This window comes from Heterodontus francisci, chromosome 9 (assembly GCF_036365525.1).
Source record: "Heterodontus francisci isolate sHetFra1 chromosome 9, sHetFra1.hap1, whole genome shotgun sequence".
NCBI classification, from domain to species: Eukaryota; Metazoa; Chordata; class Chondrichthyes; order Heterodontiformes; family Heterodontidae; genus Heterodontus; species Heterodontus francisci.
Genome location: NC_090379.1, coordinates 33,606,636 through 33,624,657, shown reverse-complemented (window position 1 = coordinate 33,624,657; position 18,022 = coordinate 33,606,636). Strand labels below are relative to the sequence as shown.

At 44.5% G+C, this 18,022-nt stretch overlaps 1 protein-coding gene across 1 annotated transcript in view; it reads left to right on the top strand.

The window, feature by feature from the left end:
- The window catches only part of rin3 (Ras and Rab interactor 3), a 129,013-nt gene that overhangs the window by 41,742 nt on the left and 69,249 nt on the right, over window positions 1-18,022 (top strand). The gene's annotated exons all lie outside the window — the stretch shown is intronic.

Below are 18,022 nucleotides of genomic sequence, written 5' to 3'. Positions count from 1 at the left end.
CACCAAGTTCCATTTATTTTTTATCCTTTCATGGGATGTGGGCATTGCTGGCAAAGCCAGAATTTATTGCCCATCCCTGATTGTCCTTGACAACTGAATGGTTTGCTAGGCCATTTCAGAGGGCAGTTAAGAGTCAACCACATTGCTCTGGGTCTGGAGTCACTGACCCGAAACGTTAACTCTGCTTCTCTTTCCACAGATGCTGCCAGACCTTCTGAGTGATTCCAGAATTTCTTGTTTTTGTTTCAGATTTCCAGCATCCGCAGTATTTTGCTTTTATTTTACTAGGATGTTGCCTGGTATGGAGGGAAGGTCTTACGAGGAAAGGCTGAGGGACTTGAGGTTGTTTTCGTTAGAGAGAAGGAGGAGGAGAGGTGACTTAATAGAGACATATAAGATAATCAGAGGGTTAGATAGGGTGGATAGTGAGAGTCTTTTTCCTCGGATGGTGATGGCAAACACGAGGGGACATAGCTTTAAGTTGAGGGGTGATAGATATAGGACAGATGTCAGAGGTAGTTTCTTTACTCAGAGAGTAGTAGGGGCGTGGAACGCCCTGCCTGCAACAGTAGTAGACTCGCCAACTTTAAGGGCATTTAAGTGGTCATTGGATAGACATATGGATGAAAATGGAATAGTGTAGGTCAGATGGCTTCACAGGTCGGCGCAACATCGAGGGCCGAAGGGCCTGTACTGCACTGTAATGTTCTATGTTCTAAATGTGTAAATTCTTCAATTACACTTAATTTAAATAGTTAATTTAATAGTTTCTTCATTAAAAGTGAAAGGATCGAGAATGAGAGGGCACAGATTTAAAGTATTTAGTAAGAGAAGCAAAAGTGACATGAGGAAAACCTTTTTCACACAGCGAGTGGTTAAGGTCTGGAATGTACTGCCTGAGAACGTGGTGGAGGCAGGTTCAATTGAAGCATTCAAAAGGGAATTAGACTATTTCATGAAAAGGAAGAATGTGCAGGGTTATAGGGGGAAGGGGAATAGAACTGAATAAATTGTTCTTTCAGAGAGCCAGTGCGGACATGATGGGCCGAATGGCCTCCTTCTGTACTGAAGTGATTCTGTGAAAAGCAAGGAGTGCAAATATAGATCAAAAATAATAGCATAAAAATGGCAAAACCTCTGTGTGTAGGGACTCTACTGAGGGCGGAGATGAGAGAATTTAGGGCGTATTTATACACTTTGCCGGTATCCAAGTTGCATACCACTTCTGTATATGGCTTTATGTTGACATTGGAGTTGTGGTTATACATAAATGATCTTTTGAATTTATGCCAGTACCCTGTTCCCTGTCACAGTTAAAGGGATAGAAACAGATCAAATGGGCCTGCCTTATTTGGCTTGGTTTTTTTTGTTCCAATTTTCCATAAAGTGCGTAACAGTTACTGAATTTCATCTCTTTCACTGTAAACATTCAAGTACAACCACTAAAGATTATTCCTACCCCATCAATGCTCAACTGATGTATTATCACCACAGAAGTCTGGGCCAGTTTTGCTGGCAGCCTCCAGTATGCTTTCATTCTGCAACATTCAGCCATCCCTCCATTAGCAAAGAAGTGGTGAGTGTTTGTATGTAATGGGAATGAGAAGTGGTCTAGTGTGCCATTGTGCTGGGTGCTGAATGAAATGATGAAGGGAAGGAAATTGTTGAAAGTGAGGGAGGGGGAGGGTAGGGTGGGGAGGGGGCGGCGGCGGGCAGACAGGAGAAGCACTTTTGCCATGTGTTTTTGATAAATATGGAGAACTGAAGAACTGTATTCACCCTTGCTACTCTTGGGAGTTCATTGTGCCACCTCCTGCACTGCATCCAGCTCCTGAAGCTGATAAGCTCAGCAATGTCTCTCCATGCCTGGCTGTTTGCGGATCCTCCTTCCACAAGTTGGAAGAAGAACTTCCTTCTTTGCCTGGCCTCTTCTAGAAAGATCTCCAGAGAAGCTTCGGGACAACCTGTAAAATTGTCTGTAACTCACTTTGAAGCTGTTTCCCCCTGCAGTCTATTTGTGCAAAATAAGTTTGAGCCAAAGGCAATGTGGTAACTAGATACTTCATTTTTTTAGTGGTGTTTGCTTGAGAGATCAATGGTGGCACAGACACTAGGCAGAACTCTCCAATTCTTCTTCAGTAATTCTATAGGATCTTTTATCATTGCATGTGAAAAGGTAGTGGAAGGCTTCGGTTTGACATCTCATCCAAAAGATGGCACCTCTGACAATGTGGTATAACACTGGGGTGTCAGCCTAGATTATGTGCTCAAATCCTGGCTCAAAGCTGAGAGTGGTACCTTTGAGTCAAGGTGACACCTTGCTTTGCAGATTATATCTGAGATCACTGACAATGAGTAGCGCCAGATGACATACAGCTCAGTCTCACTGGCTTGTGTTTCTTTATGTTCCACTGGAGGCTTACCCTATACCAGCCATCTCTGCAAAGCATTCTTTGGCAATGTTTTGTGCCTTTCCCTGACACAAAGTAAGTTACTTGGTCACTTTGCCATTGTTAGACCGCTAGTTTTATGTCATTCTGCCCTAGTGGACCAGAAGAACAACATTATTACAGCAACGGATTAGTCGTCTCTGCCAGGTTAACTGCATGTGTCTAACGACCAAATGAAGTAGCTGTAGTATTTCCAGCTTATTAACAAATAGCCATCCGGACCTAAATTGGATCTTTGTAAGTAGGAATTATCTGCTAATTGGTCTTGTTTCTGTTAACGCAAAAGGAATAACAAAAAGCTACTTTACAAAAATTACAAGTCACTAAAACAAACAGAGCAAGCATACAAAGGAATAACTCAGTTCCTTCCTTAAAAATAAAACTTATACTTAGCTCGGCTCTCAGTGACCACTGCTGAGTTACCATGACAACAAATACGGATGTTCTAACAGTGTGAAAACCACAATACAAGCCAGTAATGAGGGTTCAGGTTATATGGAAGAAACTTTTTCTTCAAGTTGTGTTTTACAGAGAGAAGATTAAGTGCGTTAAAAGTTTCTTTTTGTTTGTGTTCTGCTGATGCTGCCAATAGTTTTATTTCTCCTTTCTATTTATTCTTCATGACATCCAGGGGAAATGGCTTGGCATGAGATGTGTCATTCTCCGGCCCATGTCAGCGTATATGCTGCAAATTAGTAGCCAAACTGTGACGTCCACAAACCACATGCCAACATATATTGCTGACAAATGGGTTTGCATAGAGTGAGCTTTATTACCAGTTCAGAAAAAGCTGATTTGAGCAGGATCTGTTCTACAGCTCAGGGTAAAATCATTCACCTAATGTTGACCACTTGACCTGATTCTATAGCAGAGTGATGTGAGACATACTGGAGGGGTGTGTGTGTAGTGGGGCAGGGGGTGGGTGGGCAATGGGGTGCAGTTTCACATCACTTGAGCTTAACATTGCATAAAGTGTAAGTCCAGTGCAATATCAATTCTGGTTTACAAATTGTTCAGGTATAGTGGAGTATTGGAGACTTTGGGCACTTTTTAAACCTGCCTTACCTCAACTCAAATGTATTCTCTGAGAATTTGATGATGCAGTGCCCACTTATCGGGTGCTAAAAGGCCTCTTAGGATTCAAATATGGTGGTTTGAAAGTGCATGCACTTTTCCAGCTGGTGTTTAAGAGATGTGGCTACAAGATCATGTTAGTCATTTAAGAGCTGTCATGTAAAACCCATCTGGTTCACTAATGTTCTTTAGGGAAGGAAACCTGCAGTTCTTACCTGGTCTGGCCTGCATGTGATCCAGACTCACAGCAATGTGGTTGACTCTTAACTGCCCTTTGAAATGGCCTAGCAAGCCACTCAGTTCAAGGGCAATTAGGGATGGGCAATATATGCTGGTCTCGCCAGCTATGCCCACATCCTACAAACGAATAAAAAAAAGCTATGATGTAACACACCACATGATTCTGAGTGTTCAGCAGTCTTGAAGAAATACGTCAACAGTTGACATCTCAATGTACTATCTGCTCTCAGTACTCAATATTGTGTTACCGATCCCATCTGGAGTGATCAGTCTTAGTGTACAGTTCATGGTAGCACAGAGGTTCATGGAACATGCAACAGCTGGAAATGCATCGCCCGCCATATTGAATCGGGCTTTTCCAGTGGTATCAGGACAGCATGGCAAAGGTAATTAAAGTAATGAGTACCTTCCTTAAATTAGAGGTTGCAGCTTCTTGCAGGCCCCTGTCAACATTGGCACCCAGAGCCAAGATAGCAGTTGCCTAAGCATCGATGGCAGAAGTGTAAGATGCCATAGTAACCATCTGAACTTCCAGTGTGAACTGGCCAGAAGCTATCAGAACTGTCAGCAGAGGCTCCATCATGACAGCTGTCAATGTTACATACATGGATCTGACCACTTGGTCCATGTTGGGCACAATCCTCCATGCTCTGCAATGTTTGCAGCGTGTGTATGGTAAGATGGAAGTAAGAAGAGGAAAACAGGATAAGGTATGAAGAAACTCGACATCTCCTCCAGCGATGCCACTCACCACATCCATGATTCTGCCCCTGCCTGTGATTGCTACCACGTTTTCTTCAGGGGCGAGAGGGTGTGAAGACACACAGCCTCCTCCAGGGACAATTTTCTGTCTGATGTTCCACGTAACCTCCTTCAGCAAGAAAGAAGGGGATGTGTTGGTGGCAGTCTTGTGAGATGTTTAGAGAATGTGGATCAGCTGATATGCAGTGTGTCAGATGTGAGTTGTGGGGAAGTGAGAATTACAATGGTGATGAGTGTGAGGAGAAGGAAGTTTAGTGAAGTGTGATGCAGTAGGAGAATGAATGCAAGCAGGTGAGGAGAGTCTTGGAAGTGGTGGAGGTATGAATGGAGAGTAAGAGAATAGTACTGTTACCTTGACAACTCTGGTGAGGTCAATGAACTTTTACTGGTATTGCAGCCATGTCCTGGGAGCTACGCTCCTGGCATTCACTTCCTCTGGCATGGAGTTGATACCTGGAGGGCTTCCTGTCCCCTGAAGGAAAGATGATGTCTCTCTTCCTGTTCAATGCCTGGACCAGCACCCCTAAGATAATATCGGTGAAGCTGGTACACGATCTGCACATCGAGCAACCATTTCTCTCCTACCAAGTGCACCCGTCCTTCTGTAGCCAGTGTGCACATCCCCTTTAATAGGTGCCAGCTGCCTTTAAGTGGCATCAGAGAGGTCCAATATCCACCCCCACACCCACCACCACCATCACCATCACACCCCACCCCCACAGCCCCAAACAGGAGTGCAGCTAATGAATAGTGCGAGTAGTCTGACCCCTGATAATCAGCAAAGTTGCAGCTAGGCAGAAGCCAAGCAGGGTTCAGCCTGGCTGCAATTCAAACTGCAGCTACCAATCTCAAGCCAGTATTACAATGTAAAGCTGCCATCAAGACAAACTATACCAATAAACAACTTAGTATATTACATCCATGCTTATTAAAACTGAATTTCGCTGCTTCGCATCTATTATTTTAACTATTTCGCAAATATAACGTCTTCCAGTCTTAATGTCTGTAAGTAATGAAAAATATTAATTAGAGTCATAGAGTTTTACAGCACAGAAACAGGCCCTTCGGCCCAACGCGCCTGCGCTGACCATCAATCACCCATCCAAAACGAATCCCACTTCCCCGCACTTGGCCCATAGCCTTGTATGTTATGGTGTTTCAAGTGCTCATCTAAATACTTCTTAAATGTCGTGAGTGTTCCTGCCTCTACCACCACCAACACAGTTTAGATTTTCATCCCAGTTGAAGTCATCATAGTGAACCCAAAATTCAATCCTCTAGGCAACATTATGTACAGCACTAAAATTTAGTTTGTTTTTTTAATTAAGTTTTGCTGTTGAATTTTATCCAGTTTGCTATTGCACTTTGGGCAAGCTGTGCTGAGATATATGAGGTAGGGCAGCTGCCAAGATCACCTGATCAAGGCAGCAGTGAGGAGTTTGGGAAGTTAAAGGGTTTTGAGAGTTTAAGCATTGATTCCTACAGTTTGGAAGGGCTTTGTTTAAAAAACTTATTTTGTTGGATTTCTCACTACAAAGACGTTCACTTGCTTCTCACTGGTCACAGGGGATTTTCACCCCTCCCCACCACACAAAGTCATTGCATTGCAGCAGCCAAAAGGATTTTCTTATGGGTATTATCATAGAATCAGAGAAAGTTTACGACATAGAAAGAGGCCACTTGGCCCATTGTGTCTATGCTGGCTGAAAAACCACCCATTCTAATCTCACCTTCCAGCATTTGGGCCGTAGCCCTTCAGATTACAGCACTTGAGGTGCATATCCAGATACCTTTTGAATGAGTTGAGGGTTTCTGCCTCAACTACCCTTTCAGGCAGTGAGTTCCAGACCCCCACCACCCTCTGGTTGACACGGCTGATGTCCCTGACTCCTTCACGTGCTGGAAGTGTGTCCAGCTGCAGCTCTTGTTAGACCACATGACGGCTCTGGAGCTGCGGATGGACTCACATTGGAGCATCCGCGATGTTGAGGAGGTCGTGGATAGCATGTTTAGCGAATTGGTCGCGCCGCAGAGTAGGATTGCTGAGGGAGAAAGGAAATGGGTGACCAAAAGGCAGAGAAAGAGCAGGAAGGCAGCGCAGGTGTCCCCTGCGGTCATCTCCCTCCAAAACAGGTATACCGTTTTGGATACTGTTGAGGGAGATGGCTCACCAGGGGAAGGCAGCAGTAGCCAGGTTCATGGCACCGTGGCTGGCTCTGCTGTTCAGAAGGGCGGGAAAAAGAGTGGAAGGGCTATAGTCCTAGGGGATTCAATTGTAAGGGGAGTAGATAGGCGGTTCTGTGGTCAAAAACGAGACTCCCGAATGGTATGTTGCCTCCCAGGTGCACGGGTCAGGGATGTCTCAGATCGGCTGCAGAACATTCTGAAGGGGGAGGGTGAACAGCCAGTTGTCGTTGTGCACATAGGCACCAATGATATAGGTAAAAAACGGGATGAGGTCCTACAAGCAGGATTTAGGGAGTTAGGAGCCAAGTTAAAAAGTAGGACCTCAGAGGTAGTAATCTTAGGATTGCTACCAGTACCATGTGCTAGTCAGAGTAGAAATGAAAGAATAGTCAGGATGAATGCGTGGCTTGAGAGATGGTGCAGGAGGGAGGGGTTCAGATTTTTGGGACATTGGGGAGGTGGGACTATTACAAATTGGACGGTCTACACCTGGGCCAGACTGGAACTTGGGGGTGCTTTTGCTAACGCTGTTGGGGAGGGTTTAAACTAATGTGGCAGGGGGATGGGAACCAAATGAGGAGGTCAGTGGACAGTAAGGAGGTAGTAACTAAAGCCTGTAAGGAACTAGATAATGAAGTCAGCGTGACTAGGGGGAAGAGTAGGCAGGGAGCAGATGATGAACGCGAAGGGACTGGTGGTCTGAGGTGCATTTGTTTTAATGCAAGAAGTGTAGTAGGTAAGGCAGATGAACTTAGGGCTTGGATTAGTACCTGGGAGTATGATGTTATTGCTATTACTGAGACTTGGTTGAGGGAAGGGCACGATTGGCAACTAAATATCCCAGGATATCGATGCTTCAGGCGGGATAGAGAGGGAGGTAAAAGGGGTGGAGGAGTTGCATTACTGGTCAAAGAGGATATCACAGCTGTGCTGAAGGAGGGCACTATGGAGGACTCGAGCAGTGAGGCAATATGGGCAGAACTCAGAAATAGGAAGGGTGCGGTAACAATGTTGGGGCTGTACTACAGGCCTCCCAACAGCGAGCGTGAGATAGAGGTACAAATATGTAAACAGATTATGGAAAGATGTAGGAGCAACAGGGTGGTGGTGATAGGAGATTTTAATTTTCCCAACATTGACTGGGATTCACTTAGTGTTAGAGGTCTAGATGGAGCAGAATTTGTAAGGAGCATCCAGGAGGGTTTTCTAGAGCAGTATGTAAATAGTCCAACTCGGGAAGGGGCCATACTGGACCTGGTTTTGGGGAATGAGCCCGGCCAGGTGGTTGAAGTTTCAGTAGGGGACTACTTTGGGAATAGTGATCACAATTCCGTAAGTTTTAGAATACTCATGGACAAAGACGAGAGTGGTCCGAAAGGAAGAGTGCTAAATTGGGGGAAGGCCAACTATACCAAAATTCGGCAGGAGCTGGGGAATGTAGATTGGGAGCAGCTGTTTGAAGATAAATCCACATTTGATATGTGGGAGGCTTTTAAAGAGAGGTTGATTAGCGTGCAGGAGAGACATGTTCCTGTGAAAATGAGGGATAGAAATGGCAAGATTAGGGAACCATGGATGACAGGTGAAATTGTGAGACTAGCTAAGAGGAAAAAGGAAGCATACATAAGGTCTAGGCGGCTGAAGAAAGACGAAGCTTTGGAAGAATATCGGGAATGTAGGACCAATCTGAAACGAGGAATTAAGAGGGCTAAAAGGGGTCATGAAATATCTTTAGCAAACAGGGTTAAGGAAAATCCCAAAGCCTGTTATTCATATATAAGGAGCAAGAGGGTAACTAGAGAAAGGATTGGCCCACTCAAGGACAAAGGAGGAAAATTATGTGTGGAGTCAGAGAAAATGGGTGAGATTCTAAACGAGTACTTTGCATCGGTATTCACCGAGGAGAGGGACATGACGGATGTTGAGGTTAGGGATAGATGTTTGATTACTCTAGGTCAAGTCGGCATAAGGAGGGAGGAAGTGTTGGGTATTCTAAAAGGCATTAAGGTGGACAAGTCCCCAGGTCCGGATGGGATCTATCCCAGGTTACTGAGGGAAGCGAGAGAGGAAATAGCTGGGGCCTTAACAGATAACTTTGCAGCATCCTTAAACACGGGTGAGGTCCCGGAGGACTGGAGAATTGCTAATGTTGTCCCCTTGTTTAAGAAGGGTAGCAGGGATAATCCAGGTAATTATAGACCGGTGAGCCTGACGTCAGTGGTAGGGAAGCTGCTAGAGAAGATACTGAGGGATAGGATCTATTCCCATTTGGAAGAAAATGGGCTTATCAGTGATAGGCAACATGGTTTTGTGCAGGGAAGGTCATGTCTTACCAACTTAATAGAATTCTTTGAGGAAGTGACAAAGTTGATTGATGATGGAAGGGCTGTAGATGTCATATACATGGACTTCAGTAAGGCGTTTGATAAGGTTCCCCATGGTAGGTTGATGGAGAAAGTGAAGTCGCATGGGGTCCAGGGTGTACTAGCTAGATGGATAAAGAACTGGCTGGGCAACAGGAGACAGAGAGTAGCAGTGGAAGGGAGTTTCTCAAAATGGAGACGTGTGACCAGTGGTGTTCCACAGGGATCCGTGCTGGGACCACTGTTGTTTGTGATATACATAAATGATTTGGAGGAAAGTATAGGTGGTCTGATTAGCAAGTTTGCAGACGACACTAAGATTGGTGGAGTAGCAGATAGTGAAGGGGACTGTCAGAGAATACAGCAGAATATAGATAGACTGGAGAGTTGGGCGGAGATATGGCAGATGGAGTTCAATCAGGGCAAATGCGAGGTGATGCATTTTGGAAGATCCAATTCAAGAGTGAACTATACAATAAATGGAAAATTGATGTACAGAGAGATTTGGGTGTTCAGGTCCATTGTTCCCTGAAGGTGGCAACGCAGGTCAATAGAGTGGTCAAGAAGGCATACGGCATGCTTTCCTTCATCGGACGGGGTATTGAGTACAAGAGTTGGCAGGTCATGTTACAGTTGTATAAGACTTTGGTTTGGCCACATTTGGAATACTGCGTGCAGTTCTGGTCGCCACATTACCAAAAGGATGTAGATGCTTTGGAGAGGGTGCAGAGGAGGTTCACCAGGATGTTGCCTGGTATGGAGGGCGCTAGCTATGAAGAGAGGTTGAGTAGATTAGGATTATTTTCATTCGAAAGACGGAGGTTGAGGGGGGACCTGATTGAGGTGTACAAAATCATGAGAGGTATAGACAGGGTGGATAGCAAGAAGCTTTTTCTCAGAGTGGGGGATTCAATTACTAGGGGTCACAAGTTCAAATTGAGAGGGGAAAAGTTTAGGGGGGATATGCGTGGAAAGTTCTTTACGCAGAGGGTGGTAGGTGCCTGGAACGCGTTGCCAGCGGAGGTGGTAGACGCGGGCACGATAGCGTCTTTTAAAATGTATCTGGACAGATACATGAATGGGCAGGAAGCAAAGAGATACAGACCCTTAGAAAATAGGTGACAGGTTTAGATAGAGGATCTGGATCGGCGCAGGCTTGGAGGGCTGAAGGGCCTGTTCCTGTGCTGTAATTTTCTTTGTTCTTTGTTCTTTGTACCAATCACTATAAAGCTTTGCCCCCTAGTCACTGACCTCTCTGCTAAGGTAAATAGGCTCTTCACATCAACTCTATCCAGGCCCCTCACAATTTTGTACATTTCAATCAAATCTCCCCTCAGCCTTCTCTGTTCCAAGGAGAACAACCACAGCCTATCCAATCTTACCTCATCGCTGCATTTTTCCAGTCCCACAACATCCTAGTAAATCTCCTCTGTACCCTCTCTAGTGCAATTACATCCTTTCTGTAATAGGTGACCAGAACTGCACACAGTACTCAAGTTGCGGCCTAACAAATGATTTATACAGTTCCAGCATAACCTCCCTGCTCTTATATTCTATACCTCAGCTAATAAAGGAAAGGATTCCATATGCCTTCTTAACCACCTTATCGATCTGTCCTGCTACCTTCAGGGATCTGTGGACATTCACTCCAAGGTCCCTTACTTCCTCTACACTTCTCAGTATTTTCCCATTAATTTTATATTCCTTTGCCTTGTTTGACCTCCCCAAATGCATCACCACTTCCTGGGTTGAATTCCATTTTGCCACTTTTCTACCCATCTGACCAGGCCATCAATATCTTCCTGCAGCCTACAGCTATCCTCCTCGCTACTTACCACACGGCAATCTTTGTGTCATCTGCAAACTTCTTGATCATGCCTCCCACATTTATGTCCAAATCGTTAATATATACCACAAAAAGCAGGCGACCCAGTACTGAGCTCTGCGGAATGCCACTGGAAACAGCCCTCCAGTCGCAAAAACACCCGAAATAATTACTCTTTGTTTGCTGCCACTGAGGCAATTTTGTATCCACCTTGCTGCACTTCCCTGGATCCCATAGGATTTTATTTTTTTAACTAGTCTGCCATGTGGGACATTGTCAAAAATCTTGCTAAAGTCCATGTAGACCACATCAACAGCACTGCCCTCATCTATCCTCCTTGTTACTTCTTCAAAAAATTCAATCAAGTTGGTCAGACAAGATCTTCCCTTAACAAATCCATGCTGACTATCCTTAATTAATCTGTGCCTTTCTAAGTGACTGTTTATCCTGTCTCTCAGAATAGATTCCAATAATTTGCCCACTACTGAGGTTAGACTGACTGGCCTGTAATTATTCGGTCTATCCCTCGCTCTCTTTTTAAACAGAGGCACAACGTTAGCAGTCCTCCAATCATCCAGCACCACATCTGTATCCAGAGAGGATGGAAAATAATGGTCAGACCTTCTGCTATTTCCTCTCTTGCTTCTTTTAACAGTCTGGGGTACATTTCATCCAGTCCTGGTGACTTATCAACTTTCAGGGATGCTAATTCCATTAATACGTCCTCTCTCCCTATGTTGATCACATCCAATACTTCACACCCCTCTTCCTTAACTATAATATTTGCATTGACCCCCTCTTTTGTGAAGACAGAAGCAAAGTATTTATTAAGAACAATACCAACATCTTCCGCCCCTACATATAGGCTACCTTTTTGGTCTTTTATGGGACCTACTCATGTGGAGGAGGAGCAGCATAGGACGGAGTTTTGGAGAGCCAGGCACTATCTATGGTGAATGGAGCCCACCAAATATTACCCCTCCCCTTCCAGCCCCAATAGGATATACAGGCAGAAAAGGTGACATCAACCTCTCTGAGGAGCTGTCTATAAAAAGAGTACACTTTATCAGAGAAACAATACATGATGTATTACATAAAGACCTCCAACCACACTCATCTGCCTGCTTTGTGCTCTCAAAGGCTATGGAATCGACCACCACCCACAACCTCTTTAGGTTATTTCATGCAACGGGGGGTTGGGAATGGTGGTGGGGGGTGGAGCTATGCAAATCGACCAGAGAGAATTTGGACATACATTTGTCACGCTCTTTACTCAAGACCAGCCCATTTCATAAGTTTTAGAATTGTACCAAGGCAGCAGAGAGATAGAGCTTGGAGTCTTAGGGAGCTGTTGGATTCCCTGAAGTCCAGGGTACAATCAATGGCATCCATGTTACTTTGATGGTGCCCACAGAACACCCTATGTTTAGGCTACATGAACAGGAAGCATAGAACAGCAGTCAGGAGTATGCAAGAGGTTTCCATGATGCCTTCATCCCTTGTCATTGGGCCCTCCCTAGCCGCTTGAGGGAAGAGAAGCAATTTAACAGATAGCTTCTAGTTCCTTAGCTAATGACCCCAAGCGTAGTGGCTGAAGCAGAGGTGAAGTACAATGAAAGCATTCTATCTCTACCTGGACTGCTCAGGTAAGGCAGTATGACCTCCAGCGGATGCTCGGAATAGTGATACTATTCCAGTGTGTGTGTACCTCTAGTGTGCCTTTCTGAACTGTCTAATTCAGGAAGGACTGCACTTTGGTATGGCTGGTAAAGATGTCCTTGCAAGGGTAGAACCAGGATTACTGGAAGCAGACCATCAGGATGATATAAGCTCAGAGGAATCTTCGCTAACTGTTGCAAGCAGTATAAGAGGACAGATCATCTCAGACGTCTTTTCTTCTATGAAACAATCTACCTTTGAAACCACAGCTTGATCTCATTCTCCCCAACTTGTAAACACAAACATTTGCTTACTCACTACCCATCCTACAACAACAACAAATCAAATCTCTTGGTCCCAACATGCACGTGCCAGCCCTTGCGAGGTCAATGAACTATCTTCTGCACCAGTTTGGCTTTGAGTAAGTTGACATTCAATGCTCGTGGCACCTCCCTCCAGCAGCACAAGTGACATTTTGGGAGGATCCCACACCCAGAAATCGATGTTCCTTGTCGTTGATTTCCTCCAGAAGGGTTTATCCTTCTCTGGAATCATGGTATGCACTGCTGCCCTCTGGGTCCACAACGTAGCTGTGTAGTCACAAATTTGTACAAGTACGATAAAAATATGTAGTGAAGTTATTAGAGAGTGAAATGAAAGAGCCAGGCATTATTCCTGTCTCACCAGTTTGTTCCCCCAGTCTACTGCTGAAGAATATAGGCTGAATTCTCTTTTTAAATGCTGCAGAGGAGTTTCCATGTAGTTCAGCTGCTTACACTTGCTTTATGCCAATGACCACACCAGTTGGCATGCAAGAGAGTAGTCCCAAGAAAGCTGTGTGTCCCTTTGCAGGCTACTGTTGGATGCCAAAATGCTATAACTCAGTTTGAGGAAATTCTAGTTCGATGAATCAAGCCATGGTGGAAATGTTTCACAGCACGTCAGGCAGTATCTTTGGAGAGAGAAACAGAGAATATAAGAACATGAGACACAGGAGCAGGAGTAGGCCATTCGGCCCTTCGAGCCTGCTCTGCCATTCAATAAAATCATGGTTGATCTGATTGTGGCCGTAACTCCACTTTCCTGCCTGCCCTCCATAATCCTTGACCCCCTTGTAGATCAAAAATCTGCCTAACTTAGCCGTGAATATATTCAATGACCCAGCCTCCACTGCTCTCTGGGATAGAGAATTCCAAAGATTAATGACCCTCTGAGAGAAGAAATTCCTCCTCATCTTCATCTTAAAAGGGAGACCCTTTATTTTGAAACTGTGCTGCCTAGTTCTAGATTCTCCCATGAGGGCAAACATCCTCTCAACATCTACCCTGTCAAGCCCCTCAGAATCTTATATGTTTCAATAAGATCACCTCTCATTCTGCTAAACTCCAATGAGTGTAGACACAACCTGCTCAACCTTTCCTCATAAGACAACGTCTTCATCCCAGGAATCAGCCTGGTGAACCTTCTCTGAACTATTTCTAATGCAAGTATATCCCTACTTAAGTAAGGAGACGAAAACTGTATGCAATACTCCAGGTGCGGCCTCACCAATACACTGTACAGTTATAGCAAGACTTCCCTACTTTAATACTCCATCCCCCTTGCAATAAATGCCAGCATTCCATTTGCCTTCCTAATTACTTGCTGTACCTGCATGCTAACATTTTGTGATTCGTGTACAATGACACCTAAATCCCTCTGCAGTCTCTCTCCATGAAAATAATATTCTGCTTTTCTATTCTTCCTACCAAAGTGGACAAGAGTTAACGTTTCAGGTTGGCGAGCTTTCATCAGATCTGGAAAATGTTAGAGATGTAATAGGTTTCAAGCAAGTACAGAGGCAGGGAAAGGGGGAGGGAAGGAAAAAACAAACGAGAAGTGTGTTATTACATGTTGGCTTCTTGAAGGCAGTGGGACCTGTAGCTGGCTCTTCCTACAAGAGTCAGCTACAGTTTGCAGCACCTCCAAGAAGCCAGTGCTGTTCTACTCCAAAAAGCCTTGTGATGAAGGATAGAACTAGAGCCAATCTTTACACACTTTTTAAAACTTTTATTTACAGAGATATAAAGATGTACCTTCTAACCCAACAACCACAGTTTCAGTTTGTTCCTATTTATAAGAGCACAAGTGAATCCCCAGTTCATACAGACCACCTACATAAAATTAAAAACAATTAATACACATAGACAAGTATGTCATAGCACCCTGCAATTCTCACTGTACACAAAGAAAAAGAAGAGGAGCAGGTGTTACATTCCTAATTACATGACACCACTTCAAATACTACATTGGGGGCAATCAATATATTATGTGACATGGCATAATGCTCAAGCATATGCATGGTGGCAATGAGTGAGTGAACAAGTAGGGAGAGAAGAAAGAAAACCAAAGGGATGGTAATAGCCCTAAGCTTGTGGAAGACCTCCAAAATCATCTCCCCTCAATCTCTGTCTATATGTACTTGGTGGCAGTGATTCCCAATGTGGCCTCTTCAAATGTATTCAATGTCTACATGTTACAGGGACCTCCCCCTCCCACCCATACATACCTGCTTCCTTATAGTATGCATCACCTCCTACAAGCAGAAAGGCAGTTTTGAGAATTTACAGGAGCATATAAGGAGGTCTATGTACTCGTCTGACAGCTCACCATGAGTATGAATATATGTGGCTGCATCGTACAATTAGATGTTAATAGAATCATAGGATGGTTACAACATGGAAGGAAGCCATTCAGCCCATCGTGTCTAAGCTGGCTCTCTGCAAGAGCAACTCACCTAGTCCCATTTTGCTGCCTTTTCCCCATAGCCCTGCAAATTTTTTCTCTTCAGTTAATTATCCAATTCTCTTCTGGAGGCCTCGACTGAATGTTCCTGCACCACACTCTCAAGCAGTGCATTTCAGATCCTAACCACTCATTGTGTAAAAAGGTTTTTCTTCATGTCACCATTACTTAATTTGGTGTCCTTTGGTTCGCAATCCTTCTGCCAACAGGAACAGTTTCTCCATATCTGCTCTGTCCAGACCCCACATGATTTTGAACATCTCTCTCAAATCTCCTCTTAATCTTCTCTTCCTCAAGGAAAACAGCCCCAGCTTCTCCAATCCATCCAGGTAATTGTTGTTAGAAGAATTTTTTGGGGTGAAGCTCTTTTAAGATGTCACTATGTCAAGCAATTCAGGTAAAATGCAGCTTCAATCTGTGCCCCACTGCAGACTGGATATACATAAGAACATACGAATATAAGAAATAGGAGGAGTAGCTGATTATATGGCCCGTCAAGCTGCTCTGCAATTCAATATGATCATGGCTGATCTTGGGCTTCAACTTCACTTTCCCGCCCGCTCCCCGTACCCCTTGATTCTCTGAGAGACCAAAAATCTGTCTATTTCAGCCTTAAATATATTCAACAATGGAGAATTCACAACCCTTTGGGGTAGAGAATTCCAAAAATTCACAACCCTTCGAGTGAAGAAATTTCTCCTCGTCTCAGTCCTAGATGATTGGCCCCTTCTCCTGAAACTGTGCCCCCTTGTTCTAGATTCCCCAGCCGGGGAAACAACATCTCAGTGTCACGCCTTTTAAAAAATATTCTGCTTTTCTATTCTTATGGCCAAAGTGAATAACCTCACACCTCCCGACATTACACTCCATCTGCCACCTTGTTGCCAACTCACTTAACCTGTCTATATCTTTTTGCAGCCTCTTTGTGTCCTTCTCACAGCTTGCATTCCCACCAAGCTTTGCATTGTCAGCAAACTTAGTACATTACTCTCTGTCTCTTCATCTACATGGTGAGCATGCAAAGGCTGTGAGGCAGTCTCAATGTAAAAGAAACGTTTGTGGAACATGTGCTTCGACAATCTTCTTGGTGTAAGGAAATGGTGAAAGCCTTATCATGGCTGAACTTGTCAAATCTCTAAACTGTTTTTACATTTGGAACCAGTGGACACAGTATTGAAATGGAGTGCTGCTTCCTTCCAGACTTCTCTCCTTTGGGAAGCGTGCATTGAAGTACCAAATGGGGCCACCATCCGTGCCTTTAAGCAACATCTTTAATATTGTATCAGGAAGCAATGTGCACCTCTGAACAAGTGTTGTACAATAATTTTGAACTTTAAATGCCAGATTTATCGCTCGGAAACAGCAAGCAACTGGTGAATTACATGCTGGGAACCCACTCTGAATGCTTAATGCGTCTTTGGCCTGGAAGATTCATCAGAGTTGGCAGACAGAACACCTACACTCCAATGTTCCCACATCCTCCATGTTTAGATATGAAAATTTATGTCGTGAGTCAAACGTATGTTGCTTTATGCTGTGTCCTTATCTCGTGTCATCTCCCTCTTCTGGTAACTCTTAAAGGAAGTGGCATAAAGACTATCTGTAGGCTTGCACTATATATGTCACATACAAGAAATTATTTCAATAAATGAACTTTTGCATTTTTAAGTGTTCTGAAACTAAGTGCAAAAGGAGAGGAATTAAAATATTAGGCACTAAAACCTAATGGGAGCTGGAGTTTGGTGCTGAACCTTGGAGAGGCAGACCTGTAGTTGCATTTTAGACAGTCCTCGTACAGGGCAGTGGTTAAGATGCGTACAGATGGAGACAGATAATAAAGGAGATCGGTGAGTGGGAACTTGCAGTCAGCCCTGTAGTGATAAGCAGAACTGGATCCAGCAAGGGGAAGCAGATCTGGGATGATGAATTGGAAACTTTCCAAACAGTGGTAACATACTAATAAACCCAAGAACTAGAAGAAGCACGTATTCCTCCCTGTTCCTCCTCCACCAGCTCAGTTTTCTCCCTTTTCCTAGCTTTGCACAAAGGAACTGCCTCACGCTGAGTCACTCTCCCGCACACTCACATGAGAGACACTTGCCCTTTGGTACCTGCCTGAGTGACCATTCTTCATGTGTGAGTCCACAGAGTGAGCACCAGAAAACTGTTTGACCATGAAGGACATCAGATCTGAGCCTGATCCTGTCATCATCAAACAAAGGATTTCCAGAGATCACTGAATGATCAGGAGTGTGAATCTCAACTGATTTCCCCACCCCTTTGACAGCACCTTACAAACCCACGACCTCTACCACCTAGAAGGACAAGGGCAGCAGTTGCATGGGAACACCACCACCTGCAAGTTCCCCTCCAAGTGACACACCATCTATATCGCCGTTCCTTCACTGTTGCTGGGTCAAAAGCCTGGAACTCCCTTCCTAACAACACTGTTGATGTACCTACACTCCAAGGACTGCAGCAGTTCAAGTAGGAAACTCACCACTACCTTCTCAAGGGCAATTAGGAATTGACAATAAATGCTGGCCTAGCCAGTGATGCCCACATCCCCCAAATGAATAAAAAATATACCCCCGCAACCACCAGCAACCCCCCCCACCCCTCGTCCCAGCCTACTCCCCGTGCTTAGCAGCTTTGACCACAGATCAAACCAGAGACCG